Consider the following 26,278-nt stretch of genomic DNA (forward strand, 5'->3'; position numbering starts at 1 on the left):
AAACACTCTATGTGGGACGTTTCACGATGGCTCTTGGCTGGTTGATTGTATAGCTGGGGAAGATGCCTGATCTCTTTCAGTGGAGGCCTAGCACAGGTCACTCTAACTATAGCCTGTAGCTCTTAGATGTTATTCCCAGGACCAATCTCTCTATCTTCTAAATTTCAAAAGATAAGCCAGACTCTTCTGTTGGTTCCATGATGTTACTCAATTTGCCTGGGAGTGGTTGGAGTAGACACCCTGCTCCATCAGTATTCTAGCTGAAAATCGGAGCTACAAAATTTCTGTGTATTTAAAATATGCAGATGACTTCTTAGATAGTCCCAGAATGGAGGTAAGATAACACTGCCATGACTGCCTTTCATATCATCTGTGAAAACATTTTGCCTGTAATGTTGGGATATATACCAATATCTTTTTTTTTTCAAATCGAGGATTCAGACAAAATTCTAGTCTTATGCATATTCTCTTTTAACTTAGAGTTACAACAGTAGGGAACAGTCACGGACGTTAGAGCAGATTACAGGTAGAAAATTTGACTGGCCATGTTATATGTTATGAACTTGAAGAAAAAATGACATCTCTTAATCTGGAATAGTTCCGTGGTCTTTCTTGATATTTCATAATCTTTATCTTTCTGGCAAACGGTGTAGGTTTGTAGCGTGAGCCTAACTTTGGAGTTGCCTCAGATCTCCCCATGTTTAGACTCTGCTCACCCATTCTTGGTGGAGTGTCATAGAAACAGTGCTGTGTTCTGCTCAGCGCATCATATCGGTAGGCACGTGATTGCCCTTATCACTTGTGACGTTCACTTTGCCGCCTGGTTGGGGATTTGATATTAGATTTCTCCATGGAAAAGTTCTTATTTTCACTTTTTAAATTAATAAGCACTGTGTGAGGATACACTTTGAATACAAACTAGTATCTTTTTCTTCATCCACCTTTTACTCGCTCAATTTACATTTGTTTATTTTTATGGTCTAAGTTATTATTGTGTTTTCTAACTTCATCATTTATTATATGTTGACCAGTTGGCACCCTTCTGTGAGCCATAGGCTTCCATTCTTCCCTATGTATTTATTCACTGACAAAGTTCAGCTCATGAACTCTCCATTGATTTGTTGGGATGGTCAGATTGTCACTGATTTGTCTAATGAGAGTAACTTCAAGCTGGCTCCTATGATTTTTTGACATCTATCAGTATTTGAGCACATTTTAAATTTCTGGCTCTCTGTATTACGTGTCCTTTTTATCCTTCCACTTCACCAGCCCCACAATCAGTCATTTGTCCATGGAGGCCTGTTTCTTTTAATAGTAAACATTATTTGGGAATTAAATCTGAGCACTAGGTGTGCTCCGTGTCCCTGGGCATCACTGTTTTAAGCCTGTTCAGTGGAACTGACAGAAAATAAATGTATATACAGACTGGCTTATGTATTTGTGCCTGTGTGTATGTATTTCTCAGTCACTCTATCCATCCATCCATCTCTCCATCCATCCATGTATTTATCCATCTGCCTATCCATGCAGTCTGTCTCTTCAGAATACATACAACCTGTATTTAAAGCAAACTCTTCTTAAAACTAACAATAGTACATATTAAGGACATAAAATTGATCCATTTAAATTAACAAGTATTAGTGCAATTAGGTAAGAAATCCTTACAGTCTGTTCTCATTACTCATTGTGGTGATGTTCTAGAAAGTCACTGTGAACACTGAATGGGTGGATACTGACACGTTGCACCGTGGTAAGTTATCAGTTTAGGTTCCTAAAAGCTTCTGGTCACACCACGGTTATCAGCTGGTCAATACACATGTTTAACATATGTTTCTGTTTCAAGACACTTGTTTTTAATACTTTGTTGACCTCATTAACATTGACCTCACAGCCAGCAACTCTTACACTTGTATTTTCTCCATAAAGCACACACAGCCTTCTTGCACTTGAGAACGTTTTAGGAGTACACTTTGGGATCATTTGAAACAGAAAGATCACAAATAAAAGCACATTTTTTAAATGACACTAAACAGACCATGAACAGGACACATATTTATAGGCTAAGGCAGGAAACAAGAAGGAAGAGCACTGCATTATTAGATCTTACACAGAAACATGCATGAATGCACAACTCAGATTATCTGCCACTCTACGCATGTCTGTGAATGACTAAGAAAGCTCTATGTGTGTGGATTCACAAAAGAATTGTAGCATGTAAGAGAATTCTCAAATATGGAATCTGCAAATAATTTGCATCAACCATACAGTTATCCATTGTCCTGTGTGCTTTTCATTTGCCAGGTATAGTAATACTGTTCCAGAAAAGAAGCATAGGTAAAACAGAAGCAGTAACTTAGCGGGGCACAGAGGGCAAAAGAATGAGCGCTGTGACGGTTAGCTCTGTGTATCACCTTAGCTGGGCCATAGTGCCCAGAGGCTTGGTCAAACACCCGTCTAGTTGTTGCCTCCAAAATGTGCGTGGACTTCATCTAAGAGTGGAAGGCTTTGGGGGAGGGCATAGCTCAGTGGCAGAGCCCGTGACTAGCATGCATGAGGTCCTGGGTTCAATCCCCAGCACCTCCATTTAAAAAGATAATAAATAAGTAAATCTAATTACCTCCCCTCCTCCAAAGAGTTGAAGTCTTTAAGAAAAAAAAAAAAACCTGAGGGACCTCCCCACCCACCCCCCTCGAATAATTTCTGCCTCCAGACTGCCTTCAGATCAGAGCTGCACCTCAGGTCAGTTTTTTCCTTGGTCTCCAGCCTCCAGGCCTGCCCTGCACATTTCAGTCTTGCCAGTGAGCCAATTGCTTAAAATAAGTCTCTATGTGTAGGCACACGTACATCCTACTGGGTCAGCTTCTGTGGAGAGCTCGGACTAATACAGTAGCCGATGTCAATTATCATGTTATAACAACCTGTTTTATATGCAAAATATAGCAAGTGCTAACAAAGCAGTGGCCGTTGTCCTTGGTAAGCACTCAGTTGGAATAGACAGACTAAGTTACAGGTAATTCCTGGGTTAAAAGAAGAAAACTTAAGAATTTGATCTTTAATTTCAGATTTGCGGACACAATGCACACTGCACTGAAGCCTCCTTGCCCAGAATGAGCTTTGCTTGGGTACTCTGACTCCCTAACTTTGCTCTGATGCCCACGTCCTCACTGTGAGTAACCAAAACCTTTGTGCACCAAGGATTCATGCTCTGTAAATTCTACGCTATCAATTACCTTCTATTGACTGTGCTTTCTTGGTGATGGGTTCCTAGAAGTTTATTTTCATTGAGGCCTGTGAGGCTCATTTTGTAAGGGAGGAGGAAATTATGACCTTTTGCTTAGAAAAAGCCAAGAAACATGACATGGTTAATCGCACCCAATTCTGTGCTATGACTTGCTCAGCCCCGGTGTGACTGTGAGGCATTTCCTCTGAGCGGACGAAGGACGTGGATCAGTGACACCGATTTGTGTTGCTGCTGCTTTGTTGTGGAGGGTGGTCTATTTTCAATAATTTATAGTCCTCGAATTGATATCTTCATGTCTAAAGTCACCACCACTTACAAGGGAGATCTGAAAAATCCATTGATCTACTTTACTGCCAAATGTGACTTCCTGTCTGATTTATAGCAGAGCAGTGGATTGTGAGCGTTCACTTGTAAGTAGAGGTGATCACTTACATAAGCAGACTGCACCCTAGCTGTTAATCGTGATTGGCTTTGGAGCAGCAATGCTGGCATTTGAGCTCCTATCAATAGTGCTTTAATTATCTGTTTGGGAGCAAGGAATTGCACCACCTGGCACAATGCATAGCTAAAGATGTGCACCTAGTAAACGCCAGTTAAATATTAAAAAGAATTAACTTATTGCCAAATGGTAAACTGCACTATAGAACTTTGGATCTGAAAAGTATATAAGAAAGACTCGAGGAAATAATTGCAAATTTTGGCGTCTAAAATTTGATGCAAGTTAATGACTTGCATAGTATAAACTTACAGCTTCAGAAAAGATGTAATTTTGCAGAAAAGATATAACAAAAAAAATTCTCTAAGAATGTAAAAAAGTACAAAGTACTGAACCTGTCAAAATGGACAGAGAACTACCCGGGACCAGACATTAGGGGTTCTCAATTGAGCTTAGTTAGGTAAGGTAACTGATTTGGGAAGCCAAATATGAGGTGAGTTTGGACAGGTTTATGCAGCAAGAAGAATTAAAGAGCACACCCACAGAGAAAAATGAGTCATCATAAGAAATTTTTTTGATGTATTGAAAGGAAAATGTATACCATTCATTAAAAAAGAAGAAACCATGTTAGAGAAAGATTTTAATAAAAAAAGTCTTAGAAGCTGGCTTTAACATTCTTCTTTTCTCAGACTTATGAAATAATGAAAGGGAAAATGTGAGGCTTAATTAAACAATGTGCCCATGAGTCTACAGGCAAAGACAAGCCCACTTAGAGCTTAGCTTGTGGTTTTGTTTCTTGTGAGCACTTGAAAGTCATCTCACTTCAGTCTAGTTTAGAAAACTCCAACCCGCCATGAGAAAATTGCTTTAAATCATATTCTTAATAAGCTAGACTGTGGTATCTCACTGCTTAAAACAGACTAATCTTAGAACTATCCCAGGGGGTGGGTGTTGGAAGCCCACATTTTCTCTACTTCAATATTTTCCTTTACAATTTTTATCAAAATGTTGGCTCCCCTAGTTTATCTGATTGGGAGAGATGGCCAAAGTCCAACACAAAAGAATAAACAAATTGTAATTGTGTCCCCCTTAAAGATGTGGGAGTCCTAACCTTTACTCCTGTGAATGTGACTTTATCAGAGATAAGATCTTTGCAGATGATCAAGTTCAGATAAGGTCATTAAGGGACCTCATAAAAATGGATATTAAGGGGTCATTTGGGCTCAGAGACAGACACCCATAGAGGAAGCGTGATGCAGTGATACAGAACGCCATCTACAAGCTGATGAACACCTGAGGCCATCAGAAGTGAGGGGAGACTCATGGAAAAGATTCCTTAGAAGGAGTCAACCTCAGTTTCAGAGTTCTAGTTCTCAGAGCTGTGAGATAGTAATTTCTGATGCTTAAATCACCTGGTTTGTGGCACTGTGTTATGTCAGTTCACACATGTCGATGTGCAGGTACAAATTGTTGTACAATAAAATATTTCTTATCAAATAGAAAAGGTTTAAAATTACATTTGCTGGGCTAACCTCAATTTCTGTCAACCTTCCATATGTATTAGCAAGTGTTTATAAAAGGACTGTCAAGAATTCTAGAGAAAATATTTTCCTATTGAGAAGAAAACTGGAAGATTCAGTTCAGTGCTATGTGGAAGTCTGGAGTCTATTTAAGTTTATGTAATCTGCATATATCGTTTTATTTCTGAGGAAGTCTCCAGATAAAGACATTAAAAAAATAAAATAAAAGCATTGTGCTAACATATCTTCATCTGTTGTTTGCACCGAATCCCTTCCTCAGCTTTTACATAATACAGCTCTGCATAGGAACCTCTGGTTTTCTCAGTTGTTATTTCAGGAACCATGGCCAGTTTGGCTCTGTATATAATGAGTCAAACTGTTGTTCATTATCTATTTATGACTGACATTCTTCCCCCCCCGTCAAACTAGAAATATCTTTTACATTTCTATTTGTTCTTTCAAACTATTATTTAACATTTCATTTTTTTGCAATTAAAATGGTTCTTCATTTTTGAAGTATTGTTTTCCCCTTATCAAAAAAATGCCACCCATCATCCTTCTGCAGCCAAAGTTTTAATGAATGTATTTCTGAAAGTATGTGGTACTTCCACTTGGTTAGTTTCTGCTTTGAATTTTTACCTACTTAAGTTTGCATTTCATTCCCTCTGGAGGTTTGCATGAAGCCACTGACAAGTGTTTTGTATTTTGTGATTCGGTGCTTGGCAGCAACCATAAGAGTAAAAGATAAGCAGGTGGAGTGGGCTGAGTAATGGTTCCCAAAGTTATCCAGATGTTTATTCTTGGAACTTGTGAATGTCACCCTATGTGACCAAAGCAACTTGGCAGATACCAGTAAGATACAGATTTTGCAGTGGGGCGATTATCCTAGATTAGGTAGAGGCCCCTAATGGGGTCACAGTGTCCTTATAAAGGAGACAGAGGCAGATCTGACTACAAAGCAGAGGAGACAGTGATGTGACCATGCAGCTTCTGGCTCTGAGCCTGGAGCTGTGGACCACAGAATGCAAGGAGTACAGCTCCCAAAGCTGGAGAAGGCAAAGCTTAGATTCTACTCCAGAACTTCAGAGGGAGCTTGGCCCTGCCAACACTTTGGTTTAGGCCTAGTTAGATTTGTATTCATTTGAACCACCAACTTGCGTGTTGTTTTAAACCCTAAATTTGTGGTCACTTGTTACGTACCATAGGCAACTGAGAGAGCAAGGCTCCTCTTGGGACGTGACCATTACTTCTATGAAGGAGATGGGGTCTCCCTGAACAGCAGACCATTCATGTACATCTGCTCTGGGTGGATCTGAGTTAGGAAGAGGGATGTGGAAGGAGCTGGGGCTGTGAGCTGAAGGGTAGGGATGAGGAAGGGAGAGCTGGGAGAGCAAGAATGGAATAGTGGGAGTATGACTGCTGGGACCTTGTGATGGCAATCCCTCCCTTTCCTTCTGCACTCTAAATCTCCTGTGAAAACATTTTATTAGCTCCCAGGAGAGTTCTTTTTAAATCATAGGTTTAAGTGGCCCAGGGAGTATAAGTTTGATACTCAAGTGACAAAGTGCAACACAGAATAGAAGAGAAGCTTATTCTGTCCCCTTGGTCATGGAAATGAGCACAGTTTAAGTCCAATAAAAATCACAGTGAATAAAGTCCCCATCTGTCATCATAAGACATCTGCACTTTTGGTTCTTCAGAAGACTGATCGTTGCTGCTCAGTCCTGGTTATGAGTGGGTTCCATCCATGGCAACGGTGAAGCCCTGCCTCTAAGTGGATTCCCAGCCTGAGCACCTTTGATGGGACCTGCAGCCAAAGAATCTTGAAAGTCTGTTCCTGATCTCAAATGTGTCAGATTTAAAGACTGCAAATGATAAACGGATGAGATTTTTAAGGGAACGTGGAAGTCCTGTGTCACCAAGGCAGGATTAGAGCACAGCATGAGGACTCAGTCTGAAGTACTTAACTCCTCTTTCCAAACTCACAACTAAGGCTTAGGGTCCGATGGACCTGGAATTGCTGTCGGGCGTCTCAAGGTCTCCTTTCAAGTTGCTTAGTGGGGAGGGAGGGGCACACTGTGTTTTTCAATCAACTCCATTCACTCCTCAGATAATTGTCCATGCTGGAAATACTTCTATGAAGTTAAAACAATAAACTAACTTGGCTCCCCAGAGATTCTGATGAAGTATGGCCAGGTTGAGTTTAAGGAGCATGTGGCTCATTAAGAAGGAATTTTTTGCTCACAGAGGTGATTTCAGAAAAATAGGATGCTTGGCAGCCATCCAACTTTGTTGTCTTTCCTGCCTCATCAAACCCTTCCCAGCTGAAGTCATCAGTACAGGTGCTGTGTATCTATGTGGTGGCTATTGTAAGCAATCAGGCAGTGAACACAGGGTGGATATATCTTTTCCAATTAATATTTTTCTTTTCTTCAGATAAATACCCATGAGTGGCATTGCTGGATCATGTGGTAGCTATATATTTAGTTTTTTGAGGAACTTTCATACTGTTTTTCACAGTGGCTGCACCAACTTACATTCACACCAGCAGTGCATGAGGGTTCCCTTTCCTTCCCATCCTCACCCCATTTGTTATCTGTTGTCTTTTAGATGATAGCCATTCTGACAGGTGTGAGGTGATATCTCATTGTGAGTTTGATTTGAATTTCCCTGATACGTTGAACATCTTTTCATGTGCTTGTTGCTCTTCTGTATGTGTAGTTTAGAAAAAAGTCTGTTCAGATCCTCTGCCCATTTTTTAATTGGGGTGTTTGGTTTTTTTTTTTGATGTTGAGTTGCATATGTTATTTGTATTTTGTATATTTACCCCTTATTGGAAATATTGTTTGCAAATATCTTCTCTCATTCAGTAGGCGGCCTTTTCATCTTGTTGATAGTTGTGCAAAACCGTGTTTGTTTGATGTAGTTTCATTTGTTTATTTTTGCTTTTGTTTCTCTTGCCAAGGAAAGATCTGAAACAAGAAGGGGCCTAAGAACGATGTCAGAGAGTACTGCCTATTTTCTTCCAGAAGCTTTATGGTTTTGGATCTTAGAGTTAAGTCTTCAATCTATTTTGAATTTACTTCTGCCTATGGTGTGAGAAAGTAGCCCTGTTTGATTCCTTTGCATGTAACTGCCTAGTTTTCCCAACACCATCAATTGAAGAGGCTGTTTTTCCCCCCATTGTATATTCTTGCCTCCTTTCTTGTAGGTTAGTTGACCTTGAAAGTGTGGGCTTATTTCTAGGTTCTCTGTTCTGTTCCATTGATCTGTGTGTCTGTTTTTGGAATAACTCTAGCTGAGGAGGCAAGAGACCTGTACTTAGAAAACTATAAGATGCTGATGAAGGAAATTGAATATGGCACAAACAAATGGAAAGATATATCATGATCATGGGTTGGAAGAATGAATATTGTTAAAATGTCCATACGACCCAAGGCAATCTACAGATTCAGTGCAATCATTACCAAATTGCCAATGCATTTTTTTTCACAGAACTAGAACATTTAATTCAGAGTGTGGGAAGAATTTAAATGAGGTAAAGTGAGGAAATAAAGCATCTGAATTATAGGTGTAGGAGGTATGGGCTCAAGAATAGCTCACCATCGTAGACAAAAAAGAACAGAACACGTGGAACAAGTATTGGGGTGCTCATTTTTTAATGATTGCTAACAATAGATTACATTTTATGCTAAGGGAACTGTTTAAAGGGAGAAGACTGCTTTAGGATGTAGGGGAGAGCAGGGGCTATCAAAACAAGATGTATTAAATTTTTTTTTATTATGAAACATTTTACATGTAAAAAAGTACAGAGAATGGTACAATAAATTCCCCTGTCTCCTTAACCTGGTTCCAAGTTTTCAACATCTGGCTAATCTCGTTTCCTCTATACATCCCGTGCTTCCCCCTTCTCCTACTCTCAGCTGTTGTCTTTAAGAAAATACCAAAATCTTACCATTTTCCCTAAATACCCAAAGGAGTAAAATCTTGAGAAAGTAAGCAAAAAATGAGATTTAGATCACACATACGCTCTGTGCATGTGTAAGTGCCTGGTCAGAGTTTGAAACAGAACAGTGTTCATGGGGGAAGCTTAAAGACGATAGAACAATTTTGAAGCAGATAGTTAGAGAATAAAGTAATCATAAGAGAAAAACTATACAACAGTCATTGAAAAGAACACTTCTATTACCTACATAAAAATAAAACTTTATCGTTATGAAAAATAAAAACAGCAAATACAAATAAAACTAGCTTTCATACATTCGGAAGTGAAAATAGTGTGTGTGTGTGTGTGTGTGAATAGACATCTGTCTATAGTGTAAACATAGATAAGAAGAGAATTGATGATTGTGTTTTCTAGAATTTTCCCTGACTTCTCTGAGAGTTTAATTATGTCAATGCATTTCCATAAATTTCAATTAACCTCTGTCCTAATTACCTTCTTACACATCTTATAAATTACATTGACATTTGCCTGCCTTTCATAAAGATAATCACCCTTTTAAAAAATAATGATTAAGAAATATCTTTAAAAAACATTTTTTAAAACATGAGGAATGACTCTTCGCCAAAGTAATGAGAATGATTGAGAAAGAGATATATAGGATTCACTGAAATAATATTTCAAATCAAATGTGATGTTTGAAGAAGGTACATATAAGTAGACATTGGTATATTCAGGATATTTTATTGAGAGAATACATAAATGCTGATTCCTAAATCAACTATTATTCTAGTTTTACTTTTGTCAGTGCCTGTACTAGGTCTGCAAAGGAATTAAAAACTTGGATAACCAACCATTGACTTCCCTCAGTGCATCAATAAAATTTGTTTTATTTTCTGAGGGCCCTATGATTTTGCTAAATTGCTTAATTATATATATTATATAATTACACAATTTTGTTAAATTATATACATTACAGGTATTACTAAATTATATATTTGTGTGTATATATATATATATATAATCACTGATTATGGTAATACTAACTGTAGAGAAATTTAGCTAAGAATGAATCAGAAATATAAATGGTTTTGAAATGAGCCACATGAAAAATAATTTCATCAAATCTGTGATCTAGAATAAGACTGAAGGAAAAGACACACACTGACACTTTGATTAAATAACAGGTGGAAGTTTGATGTCAATTTTTGAATGAAAACAGTATAGTAAAGACAAGTGGGCTGCTGTAAGTTGGGGGTCACTTAGCATACCTTGATGTTGTATCACTTTGTATATTGCCTCAAATAAAGTGTGTGGGTGTGTGTGTGTAAATTTTCAGGATAAGCAGAAAGAAAATCACAGTTGTATTTTTAAAAGTTCTGTATTACTTTATAAAGTGTGTAGTGAAGTCATTTCAGTTGTTTCTAAGTTGAATGTTCTAGAAATCTTTGTAACAATAGTAAATTTCATTTTTCTACTGTGTGTATAGAATGAAAATCTTAAAATATTTCCAATTTATATAATGAGAATATTTAAATAATATTGGAAGTCAGTAAAATCGAGGGACACATGTAATTAGTTAAAACCACTCTGTGACAACACGTGTCACATAATCTGTAAAGAGGTAAATTTGTCTCCAATTTTCCCATTTTTCTTTACCCCGCCTGGGACATGCAGACATAAGGATTTTGCCCTTTTTATCTCAAGGTATATTATGAATCATAATGACTGTTATAAAGAATGTGTGTGAGAAGCCAGCAGGGAGGAAGCATATCCTCGTGATTAACAGCAATCAGACTTTGACAGGCCAAGGCTCAAGTGATGACCGGGTCACAGTTCAGATTTTGTTTCAGTCAGCCCGGAGTGGAGACTGAGAATCTACCTTTGCGGCAATCTTCCGGGGGCTGTTGATGGTGTTGTTGGAGAGACAACTATGTGAGTGTCAAGACAATCAGGTTAAATGGATTTGAGTTTTGTCTTTCAGTAACAGAGGAACAGCCCCTGTCAGATAAAACCTACCAGTGATAACATTTGTACACTTTGGGCAAAATATTAAAACAAAAAATAGAACAAACAACTGAGGGCATCATGGAGAAATTATGTGTGTAGACACAGGAGCAGGTGTATATGGGAAAGAAAGAAGTAGAAATTGGTGACTTGCCCATCTTTGGTGGGTTTTCCCACGAGGGTGAGCCCCAGTTAGTACTCTGGCTTCACTTGCGGAAAGCAGCAGTAGAGGTGGATGTAAATAATACTTCCCCAGTGTTCTAGGGTGAATGGTCACCTCAAAACTAGGTATTCATATCCTAATCCCTCAAACCTGTGACTGTCACCCTATATGAGAAAAGTAAAAAGGGTCTTGGAAGATGTAATTAAGGATTTTGAGAATTTATCATCCTGTAAATCCAACACAAATGTCCCTGTAAGGGACATATAGACCAGAGACACACAAACACACAGAGAAGAAGGGATGTGAAGGAGAAGGCAGAGACAAGTGGTGTTACCATCAGCCAAGGAGTTCTTGGGCGTATGGGGAGCCGCCAGAAGCTAGAAGAGCCAGGGACTGGGTCACCCCTCAGAGCCTCCTGGAAGGAGCGCAGCCCTGATCGCACACACCTCTTCCCGTCCTGTCCTCTCCTGCTGCGATGTCCAGAGCTGTCTCCAGCCTTTCTCTGCTGATTTTTCAGTGAGCCACACTCGTAATAGAAGCCCCAGCCTTCCCTAAGTTTGATGTTTCAAAGTCATTAGGAAGCAGTGTTCTGGCTAAGTTTTCCCACAAAACCACTGCTGCCGCTTGCTTTTCTCTGTTCGTCTGTTAGGTCGTCCAGTTGGTGGCGGCCTGAGGTTGGCTTCTGTGTATGGAGGAGAACACAGAGGTTCACTGAGGCAGATGGTGCTACTGTTGTTACTCAGGGACATTTACACTGAGAACGATTGCTGGACTCTTGATGAGTTGAGCACGTTTTTCTCCCTCACGAACTCACTTCTTTTGTGATCTAATACAGCTGGGGAATTTATAACCAGATGACCCATTGCTGAGCTCCTCCTTGCCGTTCACTGCCTGTAGAGACATGTTAAGTGTTTCAGTGTCCTTGGGATTCAGTTCCTTTATCTGTAAAAAAAAAAAAAAAAAAAAAGGTGAAAAGAAGAGTATTTTTCTCCACAGCATTTCTGAGGATTTTATGATAAAAAGGTGTAAATTTTAGAATGGTATATGCCAATTTGCTAAATGGAATTATAGCGTAGTACATGCCGGTTATTCTAACATGGGCCAGAAAACACAGTAAGTGATCCTTTCCTTATCATTCTTATAGGCGATTTCTAAGAGGTCTGTACTTATTTATTTAAAATGCCCATGTATTTCCTTGCCTATGGTTCGCAAGTTACCCCACACTGCAGCCTACTGTTTGTTCACACTCAGTCAAACCGATGGCCCACTTCGTCTGTCTCTGATGCAAATATCAAGGGGCGTGTTGTAAAGGATCACGCCTTTCCCCTCTGCTGGTGACTTCAGGAATGTGGCACACATGCCCAAATGTTGCATTTTATATCAGTGAGCCATCCTGGTCTCAAATCTAGGAGTTTTTCCAAGATCTTATAAATCATTCCTTAGTTTTATCCTATACTAGATTTACAGGGTGTTCATTGTAGTGAACCTTTAATGAAAGTCCACTTGTTATTTATGCAAATTGTCCATTTCAATGTCAGATTTGCCACTTACTATGAGCAGCTTGAAAGTTTAGTCTCTTTATCTATAAAATGAAGATAATCCTTCTTACCTCAAGGGGTTATTGTGAGATTTGGATAATTAATCGGATGTAAAATCTGACATATGTTTGTTGTTCCAAAAATCATAGTTATTTTTAATCTGTGGTTATTTGTTTTACTTTTTATTTTTTTCAAGTAACAGGTTTTTTTCCTGCCTTGTGTTGTTTCAGGATTTTGCTTAAACACATGTTTATAGTTTAATGGATTTAAATCCTATCTTCTTTTAGTCTTTTCTTTTAGGCTAAAGAAATGGCCCTTTAAAGTGTGTCAGTCTTATGTGTCATAATAAATCATTAACAAATGAAGTATTGTCACAGTGTAAAAGCAGCAGAGATAAAAATTACAGATAAATCAAGGGCAGAGATGGATGGACATTTAGATATATAAATAGCAGATAGATTGAAAAGTAGAGTCTAGCCTGTAGATAGATGATATATATGTAAAAACTAATGAAAGGTTACATTGATAATTGATAGTAGATTGACTTACAGATGGTAGGTAGAAAAGGTCGATAGTAGACAAGAGAACTAGACAGTAGACAGATTAAATACATGGTAGATAAGTTAGCTGGAAGATAGAGGAGAGGAGGGAATACTACAGATTAGTTCAGATTTTCTAGTGATTTAAAAATAGACAATATGAAATCATATAGGGTATACTTACATCATAATGTCCATGGGGTAATTAAAATCAAGTCTCTGAGATAGCTTGGTTTTATATTATTTTTATGTAATGATTGCATTAGTTGAAAAATGTGGACACTTAAATTGGAATTTTTAACTGTCACTGCAATTAGGAGAAAGGCTACTGGGAAAAAAGGGCTTTCCCATCACAAATTTAGTGGCATTTCCTATTTTAGATAGATGAGGCATGTATAATTAAGTGATCATTAAATTCCAAGTTTAGGAAGCAGAAATATTCTCATTAAATTACTGTTAATGGCCCGTTATTTTTTACCGTGGAGCTTTGTTTGGAAACCATCACAGACATTTTTACGATCATCAGAGGACACTTAGAAGCAAGTGGCTAAGTAAGGACTGAGCACAGCACTGATGTTAAAATATTGTCATGGCTCTCCTTTTTGTGAGAATATAAAATATTGACTTAAAAAAAAAGAGAACTGTTAACTATTGATTTCTCTCCAAGGAGAAGTATTTAAGTTTATGCTCCTTGTTTCATCTGCAAAGACTTAAAAGTCTGAATTCTGCAATTTACAGCTTGAAAAGAAAACACACCAAAAAATCAACACCCAGTAATAAGTGCAACTTTTTATTCTTATCATTAAGTTGCCTCTTTCTTCAGGCTGGCAAGACCCTTCCATATCATGAGTCTGACTGAGCTGCTGACACCGCTCCTCTTTGCCAATAATTATTTTATTTTATTTGGTAAATCTCTATGACAGTTTTATTGCAGGCTGAAAGCAGGTTTGATCTTAGCCCCCGTTTGCTTAGACTATCTTTTCAAAGGATGCAGATATTCCTCATTAGTGCAAGCTTTGAAGAGAAATAGAATCAAGTACCATATTAGCCTAACCCCAAACTCTCTGTCTATCCTGGAGCAATTTCTACTCTTGTTATTTCAACATCAACTCTTCAGATTGAGGTGTCCATTAAAAATTAAATGGACTGTCTTTTAGAGTAAAACTGTATTAAATATCTAAATTCTTTACTTGCCTAACCTCAAAATGATTTAACATTTCCCATTCTGTTTCAAATTCTGTGTTTTAAAACCAGCCCATATGATATGGAATGCCATATCCTGGGACATTATAGCATTTGCAGGGAGGGCAATCTGCTAACTTCATTGAGGCTAGCAAATCCGACAGCAGTCATGGTGTATCTGCACACTTACTACAGTGTGAAAGCAGGGTTCACATCTTTTAAAATACTTTTCATAGGAATTCCACAGAATGCATGCTTATTCTGTTGCAGGGGCTACATTAGAAATTAAAGAGGCATGTGTCACTATCCTTGACTTCAAAGGCTGCTGAACGGGTATTCACTACTGTGATAAACACTTCAGTAGATGTATGAACAGTGTGCTACTGAGACATCTTTAAGCAAGTAACCTAGGTTGAGAAGGCAGTTAGCAGTTTTCTAAAGAGGATGGTGGACTGCAGCCAAACGCTTGAGTGAGAGTCAGAGTCCGTGAGATGCAGACCAGTGTTGGGAGATAAGGGCTCAGGTCCCAGCCTGAGTGAGAGCCCGGGGCACCATGTTAGGTTTCAGTAAAAAACATACTGGAGTAATTCAGTCTAAGAATTACTTGTGCTTGAGCTAAGTTAGTAACAATGATGCTACAATGACGGGACGCTATTGAAGAAGCATAAAGAGAAATAACTGATAGAATTTTGTGACTGGATGGAGGCGATTAGACAGAGGAAGCAGCCAATGGCAGTTCAGTTTCTAAGCAAGAACAACGTGATAGATGGGATATCATTCAAAGACACAGAAATCAATGAATGTGAGAAGTGGAAGGTGGCACCGTCAGTTTGGGAACACACAGAAGGAGTCATTTAATATACATCTTAGGTGAGAAGTTCAAGTGTGACACCCAGGCTAAAGATAAATGTAAGTCATTTATTTAAATATGGATGATAATTTAAGCAATGGGGTAGTGTATGAATAGAGGGACAGGAGGAAATATAAAGAGGGACATCTAGAAAACACAAAAATGCAAGGGTCAGGGGATGGGAAGGATGGGTTCATGAAGGATTCTGGAAACAAAAGCAAGAATACGGCTACCAGACCAGATAGGAAATACAGGAGGAAATAGAGTTTCAGGAAGAAATGGATGGTCAGTCAGGATCCTGAAGTTGTTAAGAGATAGATGGAAACTTGATAATTTGAAGATACTTTAGTAAAGCAGTAATTTTAAAAGGTGTGGCGATGTGCAGGAAAACAGAAGAGGCAGTGCAGCCTCCCCGGTTTACACACAGTGCAGACGGGGCCGTTATTAACACCAAGTCCTGTAACTCAGAGGGACCTCTGAGGAAGTCATCACCTTAATGCGAGAGGAGCCCCCTGAGCATCTGTGACTTGGTCTCATTCTCCCTCCTCCAATCTTCACTGGGGACCTTAATGAGGGTGATTTGAAGGGGCTGCTTTAAGAGGAAATGCAGCTGCAGTGAGTTGAAAAGTGAGTACAGATAACCTCGTCTTAATTAGCAGTTTCTAGAGAAGTCCATTCAATAAATAAAAGAAACAGTAATTACAAAAATATCAAATAAAGGAGGCAAATGGAAGCAGAGAGCACGCTGAGAACGCTTTCCTTCTCCATTATTAGAAGATTGATATAACCAAGTCACCTCCATCATACATTCAGTAATGGTGGTAAGGTTTTCTTAATGTTTCCTTGAGGTTGAAGTATGGTAACCAGAGGGAAATTGATACATCAAAACAAAAGGACCTGGGCAAAAAATATTCTTAGATTAATATCCTGATTCTGAATACTATCAACTTTCAGGAAAATCAGCTTAGTAAATGTCTTGTAGTATTCAGTCCAGTTTGACCTGCTGTCAGCCTGTTATTGTCATTCATATTGGGTTTGCATTACAGGAAACAGGGATAAAATTGCTAAGGTGTTTTGTTTATGTATATGCAAACAAATATGTGTTATACACACACACACACACACACACGCACAGATACTGGCATTGCTCCTTTATGAGAGAATTTACCAAAGCTCTATCAAAATGTAACAACCTTTGAACAATTTAGATAAAAATGGCTTACCGATTCAGTCAAATCGTCAGTCAATTTAATCAAAATGTTTTAAGTAATACCATTTGCAGACAGAAAAATAACCACTACAACTGGAGAGTCTCCTATTTAGAAAATTTAATAGAATATCCTTGTTTTTCTTCCCTGGAGATCTCAGCCACATATGGTTTTCCAACTGTAAGCAATTTTTAAAGATCATTTCTTTATTATAAGTTTGTATGCTGAGAAACAAAATTATGCTTTTCATCATTATCCTAATCGGAGTTATTTTTCAGTTTTCCTAAAGGAGAGCTATTGTGGTATATAGAAAAGTTGAAAAGGGAGATACACTTATTTTAAAACTAGCTGAGAGCAGCAAAGTGGTAACGAGAAAAGTAGTCAGGTCTCTCTCTTGATCCTTGTAATTCATCTAATTCTTGTTCTTCACCGACACTGTGCGCGTGTTCACGCACAAGGTCCCACCTGTTAAGACTAGAGAAAAGAGTACCAGAGGAGCCTCACTGGCTGTGACTGCGTTGCTGTGCTTCTGAGGCCGTGTGCTGCTCTACTTGTAAATACACTTGTTCACATTTATCTCACTTTGCATGTACTAATGTATTTCTCTCTAAGACTTAATAGGAACGATCAGAATCTCTGGAGACTAGGGAAGTCCCTTAGTCCCTTAATTCCCTTGTTGCAGAATTCTTGATTCTTCTCCTGAGATGCATTTTTAAAGGCATATGTTCCTTCATAGAAATCTAAAAGAACTTTGGACTCAGACTTACAAACTTACTGTGCCCCCAGTTAGAGGTCTTAAGACAAAAGCAGATATCCTAAGGAATACTGGGGAAAAAAACACCCAGGAAATGACTTAAACTTGAATTTCAAGTCTTACACTTGAAATCTGAAAAATGTGCACACAGAATCCTTCAAGTTATATCCACATAATTTTGCAATGGAACACACACACACACACATATAATATATATGAAGCTTTGTGCCTTCTTTTTCTTTTATAGTTATGTATAGATTAACTGAAATATACTGTCTTAAGAATGAAAGAGCAAGAATGAATTATTAGATCTACAAGGATAATAAAGAACTCTCTCTCAGAGATGTTAGTAACAGTTAAAACGTATGTAAAACATTTTATACAGTTCATTTCATTGTATACAATGTATACATTGTAAAGGGTACTATTCCTATTTTTATTATTATCAATATTGTGATTTCATTGTCATATATAAATCAACATCATTTATTTATCAACAAAAGTTAACTGACGGAAGCTAGATGTAAAGCACTTCTCATGTATTATAGTTTATTCTCCCAAAGGACTATAGCTTTTTGGTCTCTGTTGCATAGGGAGAAATTTGAATAAAAGCATCCAGAACCCTTTTCTCACATTAATTTTATGGAAGATGTAAGCATATCCAAAGTACCCCTGTCCCATTGTGTGTCTGCTTACGATGGGAATGGAGAGCTGAACATTAGATAACGAAAAGAGATAATGGTGACAGATGTGAGTTTTTCTAGGGAGAGTCTGTTTCTTGCTAAGATAATGATTCTTTAGCAGGTAAAAGGAGGTAGGAATGTATGCAGGCACCAATCCACTTATTTATGTAAGTATCCATCCATCCGTACGTCCATCCATCCATCCATCCATCCATCTGTCCATCCATCCATTATACAATTTCTGCAGCATAAACTCATACAGAGCAGAAAAAAAGATGAATGTCTGATTTCTTTCTTATGCAAAGTCTAGAGAGTGGTCATTCAGGCAAAAACAAATAAATATGATATATGATAGATAACCTCGTATGGAAGTGTGAAATTCAAGTACATGGAATGAAAAACAGCTTAACGTTGGAAGTAAAGGGAAGCTTTTTAGAGAAAATGGCATCCAAGATGAGAATTAATGAACTACCAGGAGTGAAGCTGATGGCCCTATGTGAGGATAATGTGGCAGGCAAAATAAACAACATGTCCTGGTTTCAAGGCTGAAAAATAAAAGATCCTGGTACAGTAAGAGGTCATAGTTTCCTCTTAGTTTTCTTTGTTCTTAACCATTTTTGCTTTTTTTGTTTTTCCTCCAAAAGAGGTTTCAAACACTTCTGCGTTGCATGCCTAGCTCCCTTCTTCTCTGTATTCTGCATCAGTTTTACTTTTGAAAATAAATAAGTTTGTACAGTAAAGACTTGGCTCTAACCTCTTGTGGACCCAGAAAATCCATTGGTGAGTGGTGTAAGGCCTGATGTCGTAAGCTGCTCCAGGGTTGGAAAGGTGGGCTGCTGGAAGCAGAAATGTTCGCCATTAAAAATTAAGAGCATACAGAGCTTCATGGATTAGACAGGTCAATAGTCACACAAATTATTGAAACATATAAAAATATACACTTTTTAGATATTATAACAACTTTGTTGTATACGTAAAACTAATATCATATTTTAAAAAAACTATATTTCAAAACCAATGATAAAATATTTAAAATTATGACACTATTATCACAAAGGCCAATTATACAATGATTTAAAAGTGGCTGTGTAATATGCCAAATTACTATGTATATAACTTGGAAGAGTTGGTGTAGTTTTTAAACTACAACACAACGAGATTTGGAAGTGAAGTCTTTAAAAAATGAATGAATGTTGCTGTCCTTGTCACAGAATTTTGAATTTCCTGAGAAAACAACATATAAAAAAATCAAAGCAGATCATAATTAGCATTGAAATGCTAGTCTGTGTGCTGATTTACAGTAAAATTGAACAGAAGAAATTGTTTATTAGTAGATATTTCTGTTCCTTGTTACCATTATATTTTTAAAATGCTAATCAGTAAGATAAAACAGAACCATTGAGCTTATAAACTTCTTGTTTTAATAAAAACTTCCAGAAAAATATAAATTCCATTGAAATGTGTGAGACCAATCCACTTGGAAGTTAGGGCTAACAGGAAACGTGGGCTGTGCTCTTGGTACCATGTATGGTTGTACCTTTTTTTAACCTTTGGAAAGAAGCAATAATGTATAAATCATAACAATGTTTTAAAGGTTATAGTAAAAATCTTCAAATCTTAAAGGGATTGCATGGAATGAAATTACTTTCCTATCTTGAGAGTTTTAGACTTACAATAAGGTAAAGATAACAAAAAATTAAATCATGGAAGCTAAATGTAATTGAGTTTTTATAAACATAGGTGAAATTTAAAAGAATAAGTACAGATTTTAATAAGAATCACTTTCATTAGAGAAATGTATTGATCTCAGTATTGAAAAATACCAGATGTGTACACTATTTGTCTTCATTAGCATGGTCAATCTTTAGATTGTTTTCATATTCAATATATTTAAACAATGTGCTGTCTTCTCATTTTGCCATCTTGTGAAGGTCTCATTGTCTAGTTAAAGTCTTGTGAGGTTTAGATAGACAACATTGGTAAGGCTTAGCATTTGGAAGAAATTCAGCTTAGTATAATTTTTAAAAATAAATCACAATCCCAAAGAAAAAGTTAAAAAAATGAACCTTAAGTCACTAAGTAAACATGAATATCATTGTTTTTTTTCTTCTGAAAAAATACACATATAATGTCAAAACATAAAGATGTAGGACTTTCAGTGAATGTGATGAATCATGCACATGCATAACGACGCTGTTTTGTTTATTTCATGGCAAGAAGTAAAGGTATTTCATAATCTGTATTCAAACTTCTATTATCATCTTTTTAGTAGATTTCTTACTGTTTTTATTTCTAAATGTATTCAGAAATGCCTTAACTTTATGTTTTTCTTCCAGTTTTATTGAGATATAATTGACCAACAGCACTATAGAAGTTTAAGGTGCACAACATATTGACTTACGTCATGAAATGATTACCACAATAAGTTTGGTAAATATCATCATCTCATATAAATACAAAAGAAAAGGAAACATAAGTCTTTGGGCTGAGAACTCGTGGGATTTACTCCCTTAGCCACTACTCCTAGCCACACCGCAGTAACATTGCTCATCATGTGGTACATTACATCCCCAGTGCTTATTTATCTTCTAGCTGGAAGTCTGTATCCCCTTTGACTCCACCTTCCCCCCTCCCTGCACCCCTCACCTCTGGTAATCTCAAATCTGGTGATCTCACTTGATGTGAGTCTTTTGGCTTGCTTGATTTGAGGTGTATTTGAGCTACAACACTGGTAGCTCCTGGTGTACAACATAGGGATTTGATATTTTAATACATTACAAGATGATTGCCACAATAAGTCTGGTTACCATTTGTCACCATACAAAGACGTTTTCTTAAACTGTACCTGCAAACTCTTATGATCTGCTATCAACATTATTATTACATTTTCACCAAGAGCAAAAACAAAAACCAAAAGCATATATCTAGATGGTTAAATAACACCTAAATATACATAACACTGTCTAAATACACCTACAAACTTACCCATCTATACACAACAGTGACAATATTAAGACACCTCATTGGACTCCGACTGCCAATATTGGAGTTTTGATTCTTTTACTTACTAGATTCTTGAGGCCCAAGACAAACTAGATAACTTGCTTCCTTTAATTTCTTCACATATTAAATGGCAAAATTATTAACATCAACTTCTCATTATTACTGTCAGAATTAAGAATGTTAATATATATGAGGTAATAAAGAGCTCAATAAATAATAACTTTTATAATTCATAAATATATAACTAGAAATAAACCTTTACTGCTGAATTTTAATTCAGTTAATATTCCCCCAAAAAAAACCCTCATCTATGTACATAGCTGAAAATCTTGTTTCTTATCCTAAGTATTTTAAAGTTGCTAAAAGAAAGTGAGTTTGTGTTTCAACGCAATGTCCCATTGTCACTAAGACCCTTCCTATATATTCTTAGATGTTAATCCCTCCAGGGAACTCATAGTAGTGATTATAGGGAATTAGCTAATCATTAATTTTCATACCTCAGTTGTAATATAGCATTATTTCTGAAACTAACCTTCTGCCTATTATTGTCAATAAACTGTTACATTAAAATTATTCATTAAAAAATTCATTCCAACTGGAGCTCAAAATCTCTGATCTGGATCCCTCCTGAAAGCAGGAAACTGTCACTAAGAGTGAGATCCTTGAGGTCAAGCAGAGTGTCTGCATGGTGACCTTCCTACAGGTTACCTGACACACAAAAGTAGTCAATTAATGTTTGCTAAATGAATTAATGAATATTTAATTAAGGCACTGAATGCCTATTTGGTGCCTTACTAGAGTTTTTATATATGTTACAAATGAAAGGATTTTAGGCAAGCTTTCAAATGTTACTTGGATCTCTGTTATGAACCTTTATTCTAAGATGAGTGACTCTGCTTAACCATCTGAATGAATTGATCCAAATGTTTCCTTATGCTTCTCAAGAATCATATACATAATTAGAGTACAGATTTTACCCCAGTTGACATTGATTCCCCATATAACTCCTTCCAGTATCCTGTCACCTTCAGTAAGGGCATCATCACACAACACAGTTTCTGATTAACACTAGCTCTAGGATATAACTGTTCTCATATCATATCATATCATATCATATCATATCATATCATATCATATCATCACTAGTCTGCAGGGTGCTGTATATATGTACGTGTGTACAATTGGTATGGTAAGATGCCAGGGAATCAGGTCTGTGATTATATAAACTTGTAAAATAATGGATTAAAAAACATTGCTAAATACACATACATACACATATATATTTGTTTGGAGTATGACATTTTACTAACTTAACATTACCTAAGAATTAATTTATTGTGAGTCTATTTTCCAAGCATATCAAGGTGTTCCTATTGTTAACATTTATTGGTTTCCTAGGAATCAATAAATTTGCTAAGTTTGAAACCCAAGGTGGGGTAAAAAAAACTAGAAGTTCCTTGTGAATCTTACTTTGGAGACATATATTTGATTTTATTATTACATGCAAGTAATACTTACCAGGACACATTGAAGACAAGACATAGATTTCTTTTTTTTCTCTAAAACCAGCTAACAGTGAAGATAGATTCCACATTTTTGTTATAGAAATTTGTTTTAATTTGAAAAGATCCCAGTATTTTTAGATGAGAATGGCCACAAATATTTAATACCTTTTCCTGGGATATTTGTCCAAAGGAATTTTATCAGGAGAGAAAAACAAAACCTTATAACTGGAATCAGTAACCATACTCATTCATCTGGATCCCATTCTCTTTCATCAATCAGAGTTAGCCCACTCCTCTACCCAGTGTCACAAGGGCACCATCAATCAAAGAAGGATGTTTTATCGAGCAGGGAAGTATCACAAATGGCTACTCACCTGAGAAAACCCTTCACAATATTAGAGACATGGAAGTTCCTGTTGAATTTTTTTCTTACATCAGGGTTAAAAAACCAAGACTTCTGATATATCTAAAAAGAGTGAAAATGTTTTCTGTCACAAGATTTTGAGCCTTATTGACTGTTAGGCTTAAGACTTCAGGGTCATGCTTTGAGGCCCATTGAGGTCAACACCAAAGATGGTCAGCTGAACCAAGTTTTTGCAAATTTGGATTAATTTCTTTATTTTTCTGACATCCCTAACCCCTGATAAATTATGTAACTTCTATTATGAATTAGGTAATATGTGTTTTGTGCTCTCTTTGAGAGAACTTTCTGGAAACCAGTGTTACTCCTGAATATAAGTTACACAATGAACAATGAAGGAATAACCAGGAACCTTCCTAACGCTGCCTGCTTCTTTGTACAATGGTTAAAGTTGTGAGCTGACAGTTTTTTACTACACGTGTGGGTTTAATCTCCTTTGGTTCCACTGAGTCTTTGACAGTTTAGATGTTTCTCTAAGGAAAACGTCTAAATCAAACTTTGTCAAAGCAGATTTTGCCTTGTGTTGCTGTGTTGCTGAAGTTCCAGATCATTGTTTCTCATCCAGTGAAGCATCACATTAATAGATGATGCTGTTTTATTTTGTTTTCATATGGAGAGATCTTCAAATTTTGTGACATTCTGTTTCTGTGGGACTTTCAGTATCTATCACTTGCTTTCTTCCTTCATTTTGCCAGTGGTCCTCCACGAGATCGCTCCTCTTCCAAGTTATTTTCCTCTCATAAAACATCACCTTCCAAGATTACATCCTCTGGCCGCACTCACTTTGAAGTCCTTTCCTCTGAGGTTGCTTGGCTGACACTGATCTGATCTGTTGGATCTCAGACTCATTCTCGATATTTGATACACAGGTTGAGACTCTCTCTTTCTGAAGGTGACTGTTACATCTGCGTTTTTCTTTGGCTAGGATTCCACTGCCCTATCCTCTTCTCTGCAGAGTCTCTCGGACTACTTGTTTGCTGTGAGCTCTGAACCCAGTTGTGCAAATTTCAGGTGTTTCCTTCACTTGTGTATACACTGAGATTCTCCAGTTATGTGTAGATTGAAGTTTAGTGTTTTCTCTCTCTTAATTATACTAGAGATACAATTATTCCAATCTCGTTGTATATCTTTGTTTTTGAAAATTTAGGCAGTCAGTATTATCTCATGAGAAACTGGGAATTGAAGGAATATATGAAATCATTATCCTTAGAGCCAAGAACTGTAGCCCAATTAATCAGCTTCATACATTACCATTTTCTTCTGTAATGCTCATCTCCTTTACTGCCAAAATGCATAAGTGTGAATGTAAAAATGGACACATGTATGATTCAGAACCTTTTGAAATTTATCTCCCCTGTGAAGTAAGACTATTTTTTGTATTTGTTGTATTGACTTGACTATGGCTCCAAATCTTTATCAGTGGTCCTCAAATTTAGTGATGTGTCAAATTTAACTCAGAGGATATTTTAAGGTACAGTTTCCAGGATTACAATCCTAGAGACCTAATTCCATAGGTCTTGATGGGACAATATCATTTATGTATTTGAAAATGACTGCAAACTCTTTTTGATATAAATATTTCACAGACCATACTTTGAGCACTGGAACAAGGAGGTAAATTTTGATGTATTTATCCAGTGGTGTGAACTATAGATGGATGGCTGGGGGAGGGTAGTATTCCAGACACTGGGAAAAGAACTGAGGTTAGAATGCGCTAGTACTTTGGAGGCTTAGTGATAAAGCCAGTGCAGATGGGGTTGAGTGAGTGAGGAAAAGGATATCAAGAAATGAAATCAGGAAGGTAGTTCAGTAGGTACAGGTTATATAGGGCCTTGGAGGCTGTGTAAATACACCTCTGATTTTATTCTGAATAAGGTGGAAAGCCATTTTCCTAGTCCACAAATACAGGGTGTCTCACTGTTTACGTAGATCTTATTTAGTTTGTTTCAGAAATATCTTGTAGTTTTCAATATAAAAATCTTGCACTTTTTTGTTACATTTATTCCCAGGTATTCCTTTTGCTGCTGTACAAATGGGTGGTCTTATTAGTTCATTTTTGAATTGTTTGTTACTAGTGTGAAGAAATATGATGATTTTGTATAGTTATCTTATATATTACCATGTTGCCAAACTCATTTGCTAGCTTTAATGGTTTGTTTTTAGTAGAGTCCTTATGATTTTGTGTGTGTGTGCATATATATATATATATATATATATATATATATATATATATATATATAATCACTTCATTTTCAAATAGAGATTGTTATAATTCTTACTTTTCCATATAAATAATTTTTATTTTTATTGCCTACCTGTCCTGGCTAGATCTTCCAATAGAATATTCAATAGTAAGGGCAAGAATGGGCATTCTTGTTTCATTCCTGACAGTAGAGGAAAACCATTGTCTTTCTCCATTAAGCATAATGTTAACTGAAGGTTTTTCATAGATGCATGTTATCCAGTTGAAAGCATTCCCTTAGAGTCTTGGTTCAGTGAGTATTTTTAATCAAGAAAGATATTGGATTTCATCAAATTATTTTCACTGTGTGGATTCAGATGACTGTCCAGTGGCCTGTCATTTCAGCCTGAAGTACTTCTTTAGTCTTCTTTTAGGGTAGTTCCACTAGTGACAAATCCTCTTGATTTTTATCTACCAGTGTCTTAATTTATCCATTCCTGAAAAAGAGATTAGCTGGATGTAGAATTCTTGATTGACAGTTTTTTCGTTCAGTGTTATAAAGATACATCTCACTGTCTTCTCACCTCCACGGTTCATAATATTCCGACTGAGGATGAGTTACACACGGTGCATTGCTATTTTCTTGCTGCTTGTTCATTTTTCTCTTTGTCTTTGATTTTTGTCAATTTGACTATGATGTGTGTAGAGGTGTAACTGAATTTAACCCTTTTGACGTTTGTTGAACTTTTTAAATGTGTCAACTGACATTTTCCATCAAATTTGGGAAGTTTTTGGCCGTTGTACCTTCAGATGTCTCCTGTGCCTCTCTTCTCTGGACTCCGGCTATGCTCATGTTGATACCCATTGTGATGCACACACGTCTAAGAGGCTCTGTGCATTCTTCTGCGTTAGTGTTTCGTGCTTCTGATTGGGTCATAGCTGTTGAACTGTCTTCGTGTTTGCTGACTTCTTCTGGTTTCTTCATTGGGTTATTGCTTTTCCCACTGCAGGATTTTGTGTGGTTAATTTTTACATTTTCTGTCTCTATAATGGGATTGTTTGTTTTGTGAGACATTGTTTGCATATCTTCCTTTAGACTTTTT

Source organism: Camelus bactrianus, chromosome 4, assembly GCF_048773025.1.
Source record: "Camelus bactrianus isolate YW-2024 breed Bactrian camel chromosome 4, ASM4877302v1, whole genome shotgun sequence".
NCBI lineage: Eukaryota > Metazoa > Chordata > Mammalia > Artiodactyla > Camelidae > Camelus > Camelus bactrianus.